This window comes from Pelophylax lessonae (genome assembly GCF_965119305.1).
Source record: "Pelophylax lessonae genome assembly, chromosome: 2".
Classification (NCBI taxonomy): domain Eukaryota; kingdom Metazoa; phylum Chordata; class Amphibia; order Anura; family Ranidae; genus Pelophylax; species Pelophylax lessonae.
The window spans coordinates 652,803,508-652,817,086 of record NC_138769.1 but is presented as its reverse complement, the minus strand read 5'-3'; positions in this window follow the sequence as shown (position 1 = coordinate 652,817,086).

Sequence of the window (13,579 nt, the reverse complement as noted above, 5' to 3'; positions counted from 1 at the left end):
TAGGGCCCTTAATAATTCTGACTCCTGTACCATGTCCGCACAGCCCCTGACATCTCCTGTACCATGTCCGCACAGCCTCTGACATCTCCTGTACCATGTCCGCACATCCTCTGACATCTCCTGTACCATGTCACAGCTTATGACCATCTCCTGTACCATGTCCACACAGCCTATGATATCTCCTGTACCATGTCCATACAGCCTCTGACATGTCCTGTACCATGTCCGCACACCCTTTGTGTCAGGTCACCTGTGGCCAGGTGACAACTGCACCCTGTTGGAGGCAGGGGTGCAGCGCAAGGTAGTGAACCCTATAGCAGACTGCTGCGGATGGACCGGAACGTGAACCCAAGATTCCCCAGGGCGCGGAGTCTAAGACCCAGCAGGTGTTCACCAGGGCCTCTAGTGGGGAGGATGGACTTCGCTGCAGCTGAGCCCAGGTCGCGGCCCCTGGGGTCCCCCAGGTCACGCTCCGTAGGGAGAGAAGGGAAGCAGCCACTCAGGACACACAGAATGGTGAAGGGTAAGCCGAGGTCGGGGTAACAGGCAGACAAGGGTAGTCAAAGGACAGGCCAAAGGTCAGGGTAACAGGCAAACAGGAATAGTCAGAGACAAGCCAAAGTTGGTACACAGAGGAGTAGTTTCAAGCACACGGCAAACAGGAAACAGGAACTAATACTGTTGAACAGCAAGGCAGGCCTGCAGTGCGCTGGTTAATATAGGCTTCCTGTGATGACCTGGGTGGGGCAGGAACAGGAAGGAGAGGTGATAAAAAGGAACCATAAGTGCAGTCTGACCTCTAATACAGACATGATGGGACAGGTAAGCTTTCCAAACTATTGCAAGTCCATGACACTATGACATCTCCTGTACCATGTCTGCACAGCCCCTGACATCTCCTGTACCATGTCACAGCCTATGACATCTCCTGTATCATGTTCACACAGCCTATGACATCTCCTTTACCATGTCCGCACAGCCTAAGACATCTCCTGTACCATGTCCGCACAGCCTATGACATCTCCTGTACCATGTCCACACAGCCTCTGACATATCCTGTATCATGTCCGCACAGCCTATGACATCTCCTTTACCATGTCCGCACTTTTACCACTTTTAACTAGAATTTGCTCTTTTATATATAAAGCCCTATATGCTTTCATATCTATCTTATCTATGTATAGTACACTCTTCAAATTTGCTTTAAAATGCATGGTTTTCCCTTTTATGAACAAGAAAATAATGGCGTTATGCTGTTGGGCCGGTATAATAATGCTATGGGGCTGGTATGACATTTTTTCCAGGGCTGAATTTTATTCCTAGTCTGGCCCTGTCCCAAAGGTGTTTTAATCGGGTTGAGGTCAGGACTATGTGCAGGCCAGTCAAGTTCCTCCACCCCAAACAACTTATTCATCCATGTCTTTATGGACCTTGCTTTGTGCAGTGGTGCGCAATAATGTTGGAACAAGAAGGGGCCACCCCCAATATTTTGGGAAATATTGGTGGTTATCTCTGTTGTCACCTGTATGATGTATACCATCTCCTGTAATTGGTCAATTGGTGATAAGTACTATTGTTGTATGTGATGTAATGTAATGTATAGTTCTTGCCTTTGCTGTTCACAGTAATCATGTGTAATTTGAGACCAGAGGTTTTACATGTGCAATATATTCTTTTAATACAATTTATAAAAAAAATGTTTCTGTTTTAATACATGTTGTGTGTAGCACCGTCCTTGGTAGGTGCTAAAAGAGAGAATATCGTTTTGGATCTTTCCTGCTTACAGGAGAGGTTGCCAGGTAAATCTATATTGCTCTCTGTCTACCAGAGAGCAGGATCTGCTAGTGAGGTCTGCTCATGGTGCTCAGGTGCAGCTCAGTTTGTCTGAAGTGTTTTGCACTGTTTCAATAGGGAGGCATTTTGGACAGTGGGAGGAAACCTGACAAATGAGTGAATAGGCATTTAGTACAGCCCTGGTGATTGGCAGAGGAAAGTGCCTCAGTGCATGCTGGGATACTGTATAAATGCCAAGGGTACATGTGCTTGGGGTCTTTTCAGCTAGAGAGCAGGGTCCCGGAGGGAGTGGGCGGCTGCCCCTCCTCTAAAGAAGCTGCCATGCGGCCTCAGGTGGTTGACCTGAGAGCTGGAGAGTCAGAGTGGAGCTGAACCCAGATGTCCCGCATGGCTGACTGGAAGGGAGACTCTGGAGAGGATCTGATTCTGTGAGTACAGATCTGTGTCGTAGGGCCTGTTCTGAGAGGGCCACCCCTTCTGCTAGAAGAGTCAGTGAATGGATGTCAGTCAAGGGGATGCTAGAGAGTGTCCTGAAGGTAATGTAGTTACAGGGGGATAAGACATTCTTCAGATATATAAATGAAAAAAGGAAATTAAAACAAGGAATAACTAAATTAAAAACAAAGGACGGAAGGTATGTAGAAGAGAATAAAGGGCTAGCCGACTGCCTTAATGAATACTTCTGTTCAGTTTTTACAGAAGAAAAAGAAGGAGAAGGACCTCCACTTGAAAGGATGACTAATGAATCGTTTGATGCATGTGTCTTTACAGAGGAAGACGTTCTAAGATTGCTGTCTAAAGTGAAGACAAATAAGTCACAGGGTCCTGATGAGATACACCCAAAATTATTAAAAGAGCTTAGTGGTGAGCTGGCAAAACCATTAACAGATTTATTTAACCAATCATTAGTAACAGGAGTCGTCCCGGAAGATTGGAAATTGGCAAATGTCGTGCCCATTCACAAAAAAGGTAGTAGGGAGGAATCGAGCAACTATAGACCAGTGAGTCTGACATCAATAGTAGGCAAATTAATGGAAACCCTATTAAAGGATAGAATTGTGGAACATCTTAAATCCCATGGATTGCAAGATGAAAAACAACATGGGTTTACTTCAGGGAGATCATGTCAAACAAATCTTATCGATTTTTTTGACTGGGTGACTAAAATAATAGACGGTGGAGGTGCAGTAGACATTGCATATCTAGATTTTAGTAAGGCTTTTGACACTGTCCCACATAGAAGACTTATCAATAAACTACAGTCATTGAACATGGGCTCTCATATTGTTGAGTGGATTAGGCAGTGGCTGAGTGACAGACAACAGAGGGTTGTAGTCAATGGAGAACATTCAGAACAAGGTCATGTTACCAGTGGGGTACCTCAGGGATCTGTACTGGGACCAATTTTGTTTAATATCTTCATAAGTGATATTGCAAAAGGCCTCGATGGTAAGGTTTGTCTTTTTGCTGATGACACAAAGATATGTAACAGGGTTGATGTTCCTGGAGGGAAATGCCAAATGGAAAAGGATTTAGGAAAACTAGAAGAATGGTCAGAACTCTGGCAACTGAAATTTAATGTGGATAAGTGCAAGATAATGCACCTGGGGCGTAAAAACCCAAGGGCAGAATATAGAATATTTGACACAGTCCTGACCTCAGTATCTGAGGAAAGGGATTTAGGAGTAATTATTTCAGAAGACTTAAAGGTGGGAGGACAATGTAATAGAGCAGCACGAAATGCCAGCAGAATGCTTGGATGTATAGGGAGAGGTATAAGCAGTAGAAAGAGGGAAGTGCTTATGCCGCTGTACAGAACACTGGTGAGACCTCACTTGGAGTATTGTGCGCAGTACTGGAGGCCATATCTCCAGAAGGATATAGATACTCTAGAGAGAGTTCAGAGAAGAGCTACTAAACTAGTACATGGATTACAGGAAAAAACTTACCAGGAAAGGTTAAAGGACCTTAACATGTATAGCTTAGAAGAAAGAAGAGACAGAGGGGATATGATAGAAACCTTTAAATACATAAAGGGAACCAACTCGGTAAAGGAGGAGAGCATATTTAAAAGAAGAAATACTACCACAAGAGGACACCGTTTTAAATTAGAGGGGCAAAGGTTTAAAAGTAATATGAGGAAGTATTACTTTACTGAGAGAGTAGTGGATGCATGGAATAACCTTCCTGCAGAAGTGGTAGCTGCAAATACAGTGAAGGAGTTTAAGCATGCATGGGATAGGCATAAGGCTATCCTTCATATAAGATAGGGCCAAGGACTATTCATAGGATTCAGATATATTGGGCAGACTAGATGGGCCAAATGGTTCTTATCTGCCGACACATTCTATGTTTCTATGTTTCTATGTAGTTGCATCTAGTCTGCTGCTAGAGAGAGCAAGAAGACGAAATACTTCCATACAAGTGGCAGTATGGTTAAAGCAGTGTGTCTTCTTCCACAAATAACCTGATGAGGCCAAGTCAGAGTTGTTCTTATCTACTGTGAATAGTTCAAGTTGGAGTATCCCACTATTTCCTTCTTCCATCAAAGTTCTACAATAAATATAAAACCAAAACTCCTGGACTGTTTATTGAGTAACAAGCAACTGGGAGTAAGGATGAATGAGTAAACTGTCCCTAAGTGACTGTCTGTAGATAATCAGAGGAGGCCCAAGAAAACAACACAGAGCAAGCCCCATGGAGACAATGATACATGTGATTTTTTGTCTTCCTTAAAATGGGAGATGCAATTATTTGTTTTCACAGTTTCGGACGTTGCAGCCTCTAGTTCTTGACTAACTCACCTGCTTTATATATCTATGTCCTGGACAGTGGCGGCCTGCCCATAGGGGGCACAGGGACGCCGCCCCCCCAAAAACAAGAAGAAAAGAAAAAAGATTTTAAAAAAAAAAGTGTCTATTTTTTGCCCACTAGGGGCGCCGGACTTAGTGTTGGGTATGGGGGGGTATGGGTTTTTGACCCCACCTTTAGCTGGCAGAGGCGCCGATTGGCGCTCTTCTGGGGGTCATCGGGGCGCAGAGCAATGCGCCCCGACACACCCCACTTTAATGATGTCCGTGCGGTGATTGGTCCAGAGTCCAGCCTGGACCAAACACAGGAGGACATCGGACCTGGTGACGTGACGCGTGGGGGCGGTGCTCCGCCCCGGCGTAACGATCACCTTCCGTTCCCGCCCGCGGCCCGGCGCAGAGAGAGGAGCAACGAGCGAGAGCAGCGTGACGTGAGTGAGTCCTCCTTGCTGAGTCGGATCGGCGAGCGCGAGTGAGTGACCTACGCTACCTACCTCTACCGTCCTGATTCCTGAAGGCTGAGTGACCTCACCCCAGACCACTGAGACCAGTCTACCACCAGTCCCAGAGTCAGACACTTGACGTTGACGAGTCTTCAGTCAGGCACAGGCAGGCCACAGGCGCAGCCGCGCAGGGAGGGAGAGTACTCCGGAGTCCGCACTCTGCAGCAGGCCGCAGACAGTCCCACAGTGACAGTCAGACCAGCTGCAGCCTGTAGCGGTAAGTGAAGTGATTCAATTTCTGATTCTGAATGATTACTCGGGGGGGGGGGGGGGGCGGCCCGCACACTGTCCTGTGACCTGTCAGTTGTTCTGGTGCTATGAAGGGGGCACGCACGCACGCACGCTGGTCTCTCTCTGCATTGATGGGGGGGGCATGCCAGGCAGACAAGCTGGTGGTCAGTCTGCATCTGCAATGCATTGATGATCATGGGGGCACAGGCACAGCAAGCTGGTGGTCAGTCTGCATCTGCAGCATTGATGATCATGGGGGCACAGCAAGCTGGTGGTCACTCAGTCAGTCTTCATTGATGATCATGGGGGCACAGCATACAGCAAGCTGGTGGTCACTGGTCAGTCTGCATTGATGATCATGGGGGCACAGCAAGCTGGTGTGGTCAGTCTGCATTGATGATCATGGGGGCACAGCAAGCTGGTGTGGTCAGTCTGCATTGATGATCATGGGGGCACAGCAAGCTGGTGTAGTCAGTCCGCATTGATTGTGGCATGCTGTGGTAACTCTGCATTGATGGTGGCACGCTGTAGTAACTCTGCATTGATGGTGGCATGCTGTGGTAACTCTGCATTGATGGTGGCATGCTGTGGTAACTCTGCATTGATGGTGGCATGCTGTGGTAACTCTGTATTGATGGTGGCATGCTGTGGTAACTCTGCATTGAATGGGGCACACTATACTTTGATTACTGAAGACCCCTTTCACACTTTTGTGACCTCAAAGTCATGCAATTTTTTGCCGCGTTTTTTGCTGCAAAGCAATGCCTATTTGATTTTTTCTGTTTGCGCCCCCCAAAAAATTTTGAGCACCAGCCGCCACTGGTCCTGGACCAGTCTTTTCTATCCATATCTTGGATCTTGCCGTTCCTTCCATGTCCTGGATTTGCCCCCCCTCTTCCATGCGGTTGAGCTCTCCTCCTCTCTCAAAGCTCCCCTTCTTCCACATTTTGGATCTCTCATATTCTTCCATGTACTGGATCTATTCTCTGCTTCCATCACTTTGAGCTCTCCACTTATTCTTCCATGTTCTGGATCTCCATATCCTGGACCTTTTCCGCTCCTTCCATGTCCTGAATCTATCCGCCTTTTTCAATGTTTTATAGCTCTCCACTTCTGTTGGGGCTCTACTTCTTCCATGTTCTGGATCTCTCATCTTGTTCCATGTCCTGGATCTACTCTCTCCCTCCATGACTTTGAGATCTCCTCTTCTGTGTTCTTGACCTCTCCACTTCTTCCATGTCCTGGAAGTCTTGTCTCCTTTCATGTCCTGGACCTTTTCTCTATCACAGAGGCACTCAAATGGGTTTATATACTTACTTTTGATTTTGAGAAACCAGCAACCCATTTATTTCCCAGTTATGTTTGTTTTTACTATATTGGGTGAACAGCTGAGCTCGTATTGCCATGGTATGGAGTAGGGATAAAAGACATTCTCAACATTTGCAGATTAGGTCTACAAATTGGTTTGCAAGAAATCAAGACAAAACACAATTAAATGATGCTGCAAGTTCTATTTGTGGAAAAATAAGGACGTCAATTTCGTTTGGGTACAGCGTCGCACGACCGTGCAATTGTCCGTTAAAGTAACACAGTGCCGAATCGCAAAATAGGGCCTGGTCATTAAGCAGCCAAATCCTCCGGGGCTAAAGTGGTTAAACCAGAGTTTAGTGTCACTTTAGTCCCGGTTCACATTGATGCGGCTGCGCCGATCGCATGTAATATCGGGGCGCACTGCTCCTTCATTACATGCGATCGGCTATGCGGTGCGAGTTTAGCCATACACTTTGTATGGCTAAATTCGCACCCGCAGCAAACACGCACAGGACCCTTTTTTGCAGCCACATCAGGATCGGATCGCACAGCGGTTCACACTTGTGCGTTCCGATCCTGTGCGAACTGCAAGATCGCACTGCGATATGCGATCAAACTGGGGGTGTCGTTAAGATTACATTGACACCCCCAGCGTATCGCATATGGCAGTGTGAACTGCCTGGGGGCGTTTGCGATGCGTGAACAGGCTGCGAATTCGCAGCCTTCCCGCCTCGCATAAGTGTGAACCGAACCTTAAAGTTATATTAAAGGCTTGTTGTTTTTTTTGTTTTTTTGTTTTTAAATAACAAACATGTTATACTTTCCTGCTCTGTGCAGTGATTTTGCACAGAGCAGCCCAGATCCTCCTCTTCTGGAGTCCCCCGCTGGTGCTCCAGGCTCCTCCCTCCTGCCGAGTGCCACCAGAGCAAGCAGCTTGCTGTGGGGGCACCCAAGCAGGCTCGCTCCCGAGCCACTGCTCTGTGTGTCCATTCACACACAGAGCCACGGCTCTCTCTCCTCATCTTCTCTCTCTTCCTGGAGAGCCAACTCTGTAGTGCAAATCGCTGGAACACAATGGGGCTCAGGTAAGTATTAGGGGGGCTGTGGGGCCTGCTGCACAGAGGTTTTTTTTACCTTCATGCACAGAATGAATGAAGGTAAAAAACCTAGAGCCTTTACACACTGCTTTTATTGTCTCTAGTAATGAAGACACTCATCACTTCACCTGTGATGTGACACCCAGATATAAATACGGAGTACATTAAACAACTCAATTCTACTGGCTATTTTTTATATTTCTTTGGTAATGAGCAGCCAGAATGTTTCCGTCTCAACAAGACATTTATGATTTTGGTATTTGCTCAGAACTTCTGTATAAAAACCAGTTCATCTGGCAATCTGTTGCTTTAGCCCAGACCTATAAATGAGTGGGTACACATTGTTCATAAACAAACTCTGTCCAAGGGGAAGGGATAGGGTTAATAACTGCTGATTTCCTGTTGTAAAAAGCAGGTTGATCAGGTTATACTCTATACCTTTTTACAAGATTTCAAGATAGTATTGACCACTTATGTCAAAACTGGAACCATCCAAAATAAAATACACAAATGTAATTACAGTTTATGTGAAATGCTTGGTGGTAAGCATAGGATAGAAAGCAGGGATCAAATTATGTGAATAGATTATTAAAGCTGTACCTCGAGCAGATGTAAAAATCACCAGTAGTTCAGATAAGTATTTTTTTTTTTTTTAAAGTTATATTGAGTCCCAGTTTACACTACCGCGACTTGTCAGGCGATTTGTCAGCCTGACAAGTCGCAGTCCATTCTGTGCTACGAGAACCGTTCTAATAGGAGCGACTCAAGTCGCTCCGACTTAGAAAATAGTTCCTGTACTACTTCGGGGCGACATCGGAGCGACTTGCATTGACTTCCATTATGTGAAGTCCGTGGCAGTCGCGCCGAAGTCGCGGTGCACGCGACTTCACAGGTCGCCCCCGAAGTCGGATCGCCATAGTGTGAACCGACACTAAAGTATAACTAAAGGCAAACATTTTCTGTTTTGTTTTGGATAGAGTGAGGAGAGATTAGAATACCTATCTTTTTTTTATTGCTGTCTGTGTCCCCAATATGGAGTTACCCTCTCTATTTGTTTTGTTTACCATTATCATTAACCACTTTAAGACCGGAAGGATTTGCCCTCTTAATGACCAGGCCACTTTTTTCAACTTGGCACTGCGTGACTTTCACTGACAATTGCGCGGTCATGCAACAAAATTTACGTCCTTTTTTCCCAACAAATAGAGGTTTCTTTTGGTGGTATTTGATCACCTGTGTGATTTTTATTTTTTGTGCTATACACAAACAAAGAGCAACAATTCTGAAAAAATAATCAATATTTTTCACATTCTGTGTATATTACATTCCCAAAAATTAAAAAATTTAAATTTTTTAAGATTTTAGGCCAATTTGTTTTCTGCTACATATTTTTGGTAAAATAAATCGCAATAAGCATATTTTGATTGGTTTGCGCAAAAGTTATTGTGTCTACTAACTACAGGAAAGATTTATGTAATTTTTTTTTTTTTTTACTAGTAATGGCGGCGATCTGCGATTTTTTGCGGGACTGCGACATTGCAGTGGACAGATCGGACCCCTGACTGACATCTTTGACACTTTTGGGGGGACCAGTGACATTACTACAGTAATCAATGCTATAAATATGCACTGTTACTGTAATAATGACACCGGCAAGGAAGGGGTTAACATTGTGAGTGATCAAGGGGTTAAATGTGAGCCTAGGGGAGTGATTCTAACTGCATGGGGGGCATGGCTTGTGGAATGACCATAGAGACCTGTAATCCTATATAGAAGGATCACAGGGGCTCTATGATCATTCCAGGGAGAAGAACGGTCAGCTGTGTTTACAATAGCTGACCATTCTTCTCTCTCAGCGGGGAACGATCGCTGGTGTCAGGCAGCTATCAGAGCTGCCTGCCCGCTGCATCGGCTTCACCGCTGATGAGCGGGGGTTGAAGGCGGCGCACGCTCGCCCCCTAGCCTCCTGCTCGTGACTGCCGTACAGTTACGGCGATTTGCGCAGATGCGGTTGCCTGCCGCAGTACATCTGCGGCGGGCGGTCCTTAAGAGGTTAAAAGTAAAAGAAAATCCCTAATTTTGGGTTGTAGCTAGAAAAGTATAGAGGGGAATCTTCTAATGGGGCAATGGTTCTGGTGACCTGGGGGACCCCAAGAAATTCCCCTAATTTTCAGGGATTTCCTCTCACTTCCTGCTTTGGCTATGGGACAGGATGTGAAGGGAAATCTCCGCATTGGGACACAGATGGAGAAAAAAAATTGGACAGGGTTTATAACTCTGCCATACTATTCTGACTCCAACTGTTGTAATAGTGACTTATCCCTTGCTGAGACCTCTATGTCTTGCCTGTATAAGCAGATACAATCACTGCGGGCAGTATTTATCAGATAGCTGAACTCACCTAACATGTTTTTCTCATCAGCGTGGATCTTTATTGAAGCAGTTGGTATAGCAGACAACAATTTGTGGCAGATAAATAAAAAGACAGTATTTGCAGGTCAAAACATGGTAATGTGTTCCCGAAAAAAGCAGATTGCATGTGAGGCCAAAACAAGTAGCCATCTCCTATCCCATAAGCATGATGAGAAGGAACAGGAAATACATCACAAATTTGGGAGGGGCACAGAAAGGAACAAATAAAGATGGTGCAATAACCAAAACAATCACAAGATGGCAGTATAATAACAAACTATACAAAAGACAAATAAACAATGGTTTAGGAAACTTAATGTAGAACTTCACTGTATCTGAGCACCACCCAACCAAAAACACTATTTAATTTATTTTTAATATTCAAAGCAAACTCCCCCATCCACCCTTGTCTCCATGATTTATTTTGTTGAGAAATCACTTTGAAAAACATCTCCTAGCATTTCTGGTCATGGCCATCTTGAGTAAGGGCAAATGATTATTGGGGCTGAGATCATCCTCTGACGTCAGCTGGGGAGGTCACATGACCGTTGTGCTGTCCGCTAAGCCCTTCCCGCTGTAGCCCTTAGATCGGAGGAGAGTGGCCGGAGGTCACATGACCAGCCAGAAAAGCTCTGAGATAAGGTAATTACAGGCATCATTTTACACAAACGGGTACACAGTGTGTTATGTCTTGATAAAAGAGAGGGGCTGGTGTTAATGACCCCTGATGAAGTCATATATGCCGAAACGCATTGGGCTGAGCTAAGACGTACGACGATACTGCGCATGCATGGCCCCACAATGGCCATCTTGGAAACTAGCACATTCTATGTACTGTAAAAATGGAGCTCTGTATTGGCGCAATGTTTATACCCTTATGTAAGTGCAATACTTTTAAATAAATAAGTACTTTCATAGGGCTTCACTATGGTTGGCTTCTCTTTTTTGTACTTTAATTTGGAGTGATGATAAGTAGTGGATTGGTCTGGAGGTGATATCCTTTTTGCTGAGACATTCCCCATTGGTAAACCAATCTGGATTGGAGCTGATTACCTCCTTTACTTCTCTAAGGCTCATTCTGACCACTTGACCGTGGTCATTTGTCTTTGGTAAGCCTCAATTGTTACCACACTAGGTTGGCGTGATCCCTCTTTCTTCTACTCTGGGCATTGGGATATTTTCCCATTAGACAGCACAAGCACTGTGCTGTTTAATCTGCTATAAGGAAACAGGATCTCTAGGGTTACAACCACCTTGAGCCATGTCCCCTTTAGTAAGTGGATGTTCGGTTAGGCACAAAGCGCTTGGCTGACCTGTTCACCCTACTTTCTAGACTCATAATATAGCTTGATTGATTTTCATCTGTAATATCTAATATGGTTCAGTGTCCTCTAGTAATTTTTGTGGTTAACATACACAAAGCAGTAATTCTTGCGTGTCATTTTTTAACAAATGCTGTTTTTAAACTTCAGGTTTCACTGTGTAGCTAGAAATTAAAAATGATAAATTCTACTCATACTGAACGGTCTTGAGTGAAATCCAATATATTTTACCATTGAGATTCAGTTTAAGAGTTTGGTGTTTTTTTTAGTATTTAAGAAAATAAGGACTGTCTCCCTCACTGGACCATGTATGGAGGAGCCTGAAAGATAGCAGCTGTCCTGAGGACTTGTGAGTAATGACCCTGAAATGATTCCTGGTGACTGTGTGCTTTTAGAAAGGTGAGTGTCAGAGGCTGCTTGGTCTGAGCCCGCTCTCAAAGGGTCTCAGATACTGGCCATTCTCTCTATTCAGCAGCGTCCTGGACTGTGAACTTAGAGAAGAGTGCCTTCCTGTACTCTGCAGTGTTCATGAGATCACACTGGGTGCCAATAGCTGGATAACCAGATGCCAAAGAGACTTGCCTTATGGTCTCCAGCTGACCGCCATTTAAAGTTGCTTAGAGAGAACATTGTCCTCCCACAGCCAATTGCTAACCATTATGGAGTATCCCATGGCCTAATCCCTACACTGTTTCAAGTTCTGCAAGCAAAAAACTTTGTAAGGACATCCCCTAGACCAGGGGTCTCAAACTGGTGGCCCTCCAGCTGTTGCAGAACTACAATTCCCATGAGGCAAGGCTAACAATTACAAGCATGACTTCCATAGGCAGAGGCATGATGGGACTTGTAGTTCTGCAACAGAGTTTGAGACCCCTGCTCTAGACTGTTTAATAGAGCCGACTTCAATTGTTTCTTGTGTGGACAAGTGGCCTCAATAATGTACTTATTGAGAAAGAACCGGAAAAAATCAGCAGCCCTCCAGGGGTTAGCACTACATATACAATCTTTATTTTACAAAATATTTATTTTAAGTTGCAGTAATGACATAGCTGTTCCAGGAGAGCACAGCAGCAGAGGTTTTCTTTCAGACATTCTCTAATCGAATCTTCAATCCATTTGCTCATTGGGGTTGATTTATGTTATTATTGTGTTTCATGAAAATGTAAAAACTGGATTTTCGTCAGAACATAATGGGGTTGATTTACTAAAACCGGATAGTGGAAAATCTGGTGCAGCTGTGCCAATCAGCAACTAACTTCAGCTTGTTTAGTTAAAGTGGTTGTAAAGTCAGACGGTTTTTTTTATCCTAATTCAATCAAAATGTGTCACCTAATGGTGATATGTTATAACATGATGAGTGGTGTGTGGTCCTAGAGGCTGCTCGCCAGCAACTGTGGTATCCTGCTCAACCCTTGGAAGAGTTTCCTAAAGTGTTGAAAGGATGGGAGCGCAACACTAGTTTGTCAGCCCTTTAAAACATTTTATTGTGTTATTTATACTCTATACATTTGTATACAGTGGTTACTACATTTTAAAGTGGTTGTAAAGGCAGAAGGTTTTTAATCCTAATACATTCTATGTCTTCTGTGTTCAGCAGCCCCCTTCAGCTCCCCCAATACTTACCTGAGCTCATCTCGATCCAGCAAAGTTGCAAGAGTGTCTCGGCTGCCTGGGACTCCCCTCCTTTTGGCTGAGACGGCAGCGCAGCGCCATTGGCTCCTGCTGCTGTCAATCAAAGTCAGTGAGCCAATGAGGAGAGAGGGTACCGGGGCCGGGACGGGCCACAAACCCATGTCTGAATTGACACAGGGAGCTGTGGCTCGGGTGACCCCATAGCAAGCTGCTTGCTGTGGGGGCACTCTACAGGAGAGAGGGGCCAGGAGAGCCGAAGAGGGACCCGAGAAGAGGAGGATTGGGGCTACTCTGTGCAAAACCACTTCACAGAGCAGGTAAGTATAACTTGTTTGCTATTTTATTTTTAACAAAAAAACTCAGAGATTTTAGTATCACTTTAACCACTAAAGCCCTGGAAGGTTTACCCCCGTTCATGACCAGGCCATTTTTTGCAATACGGCACTAATTTATTTATGATGTGCGAG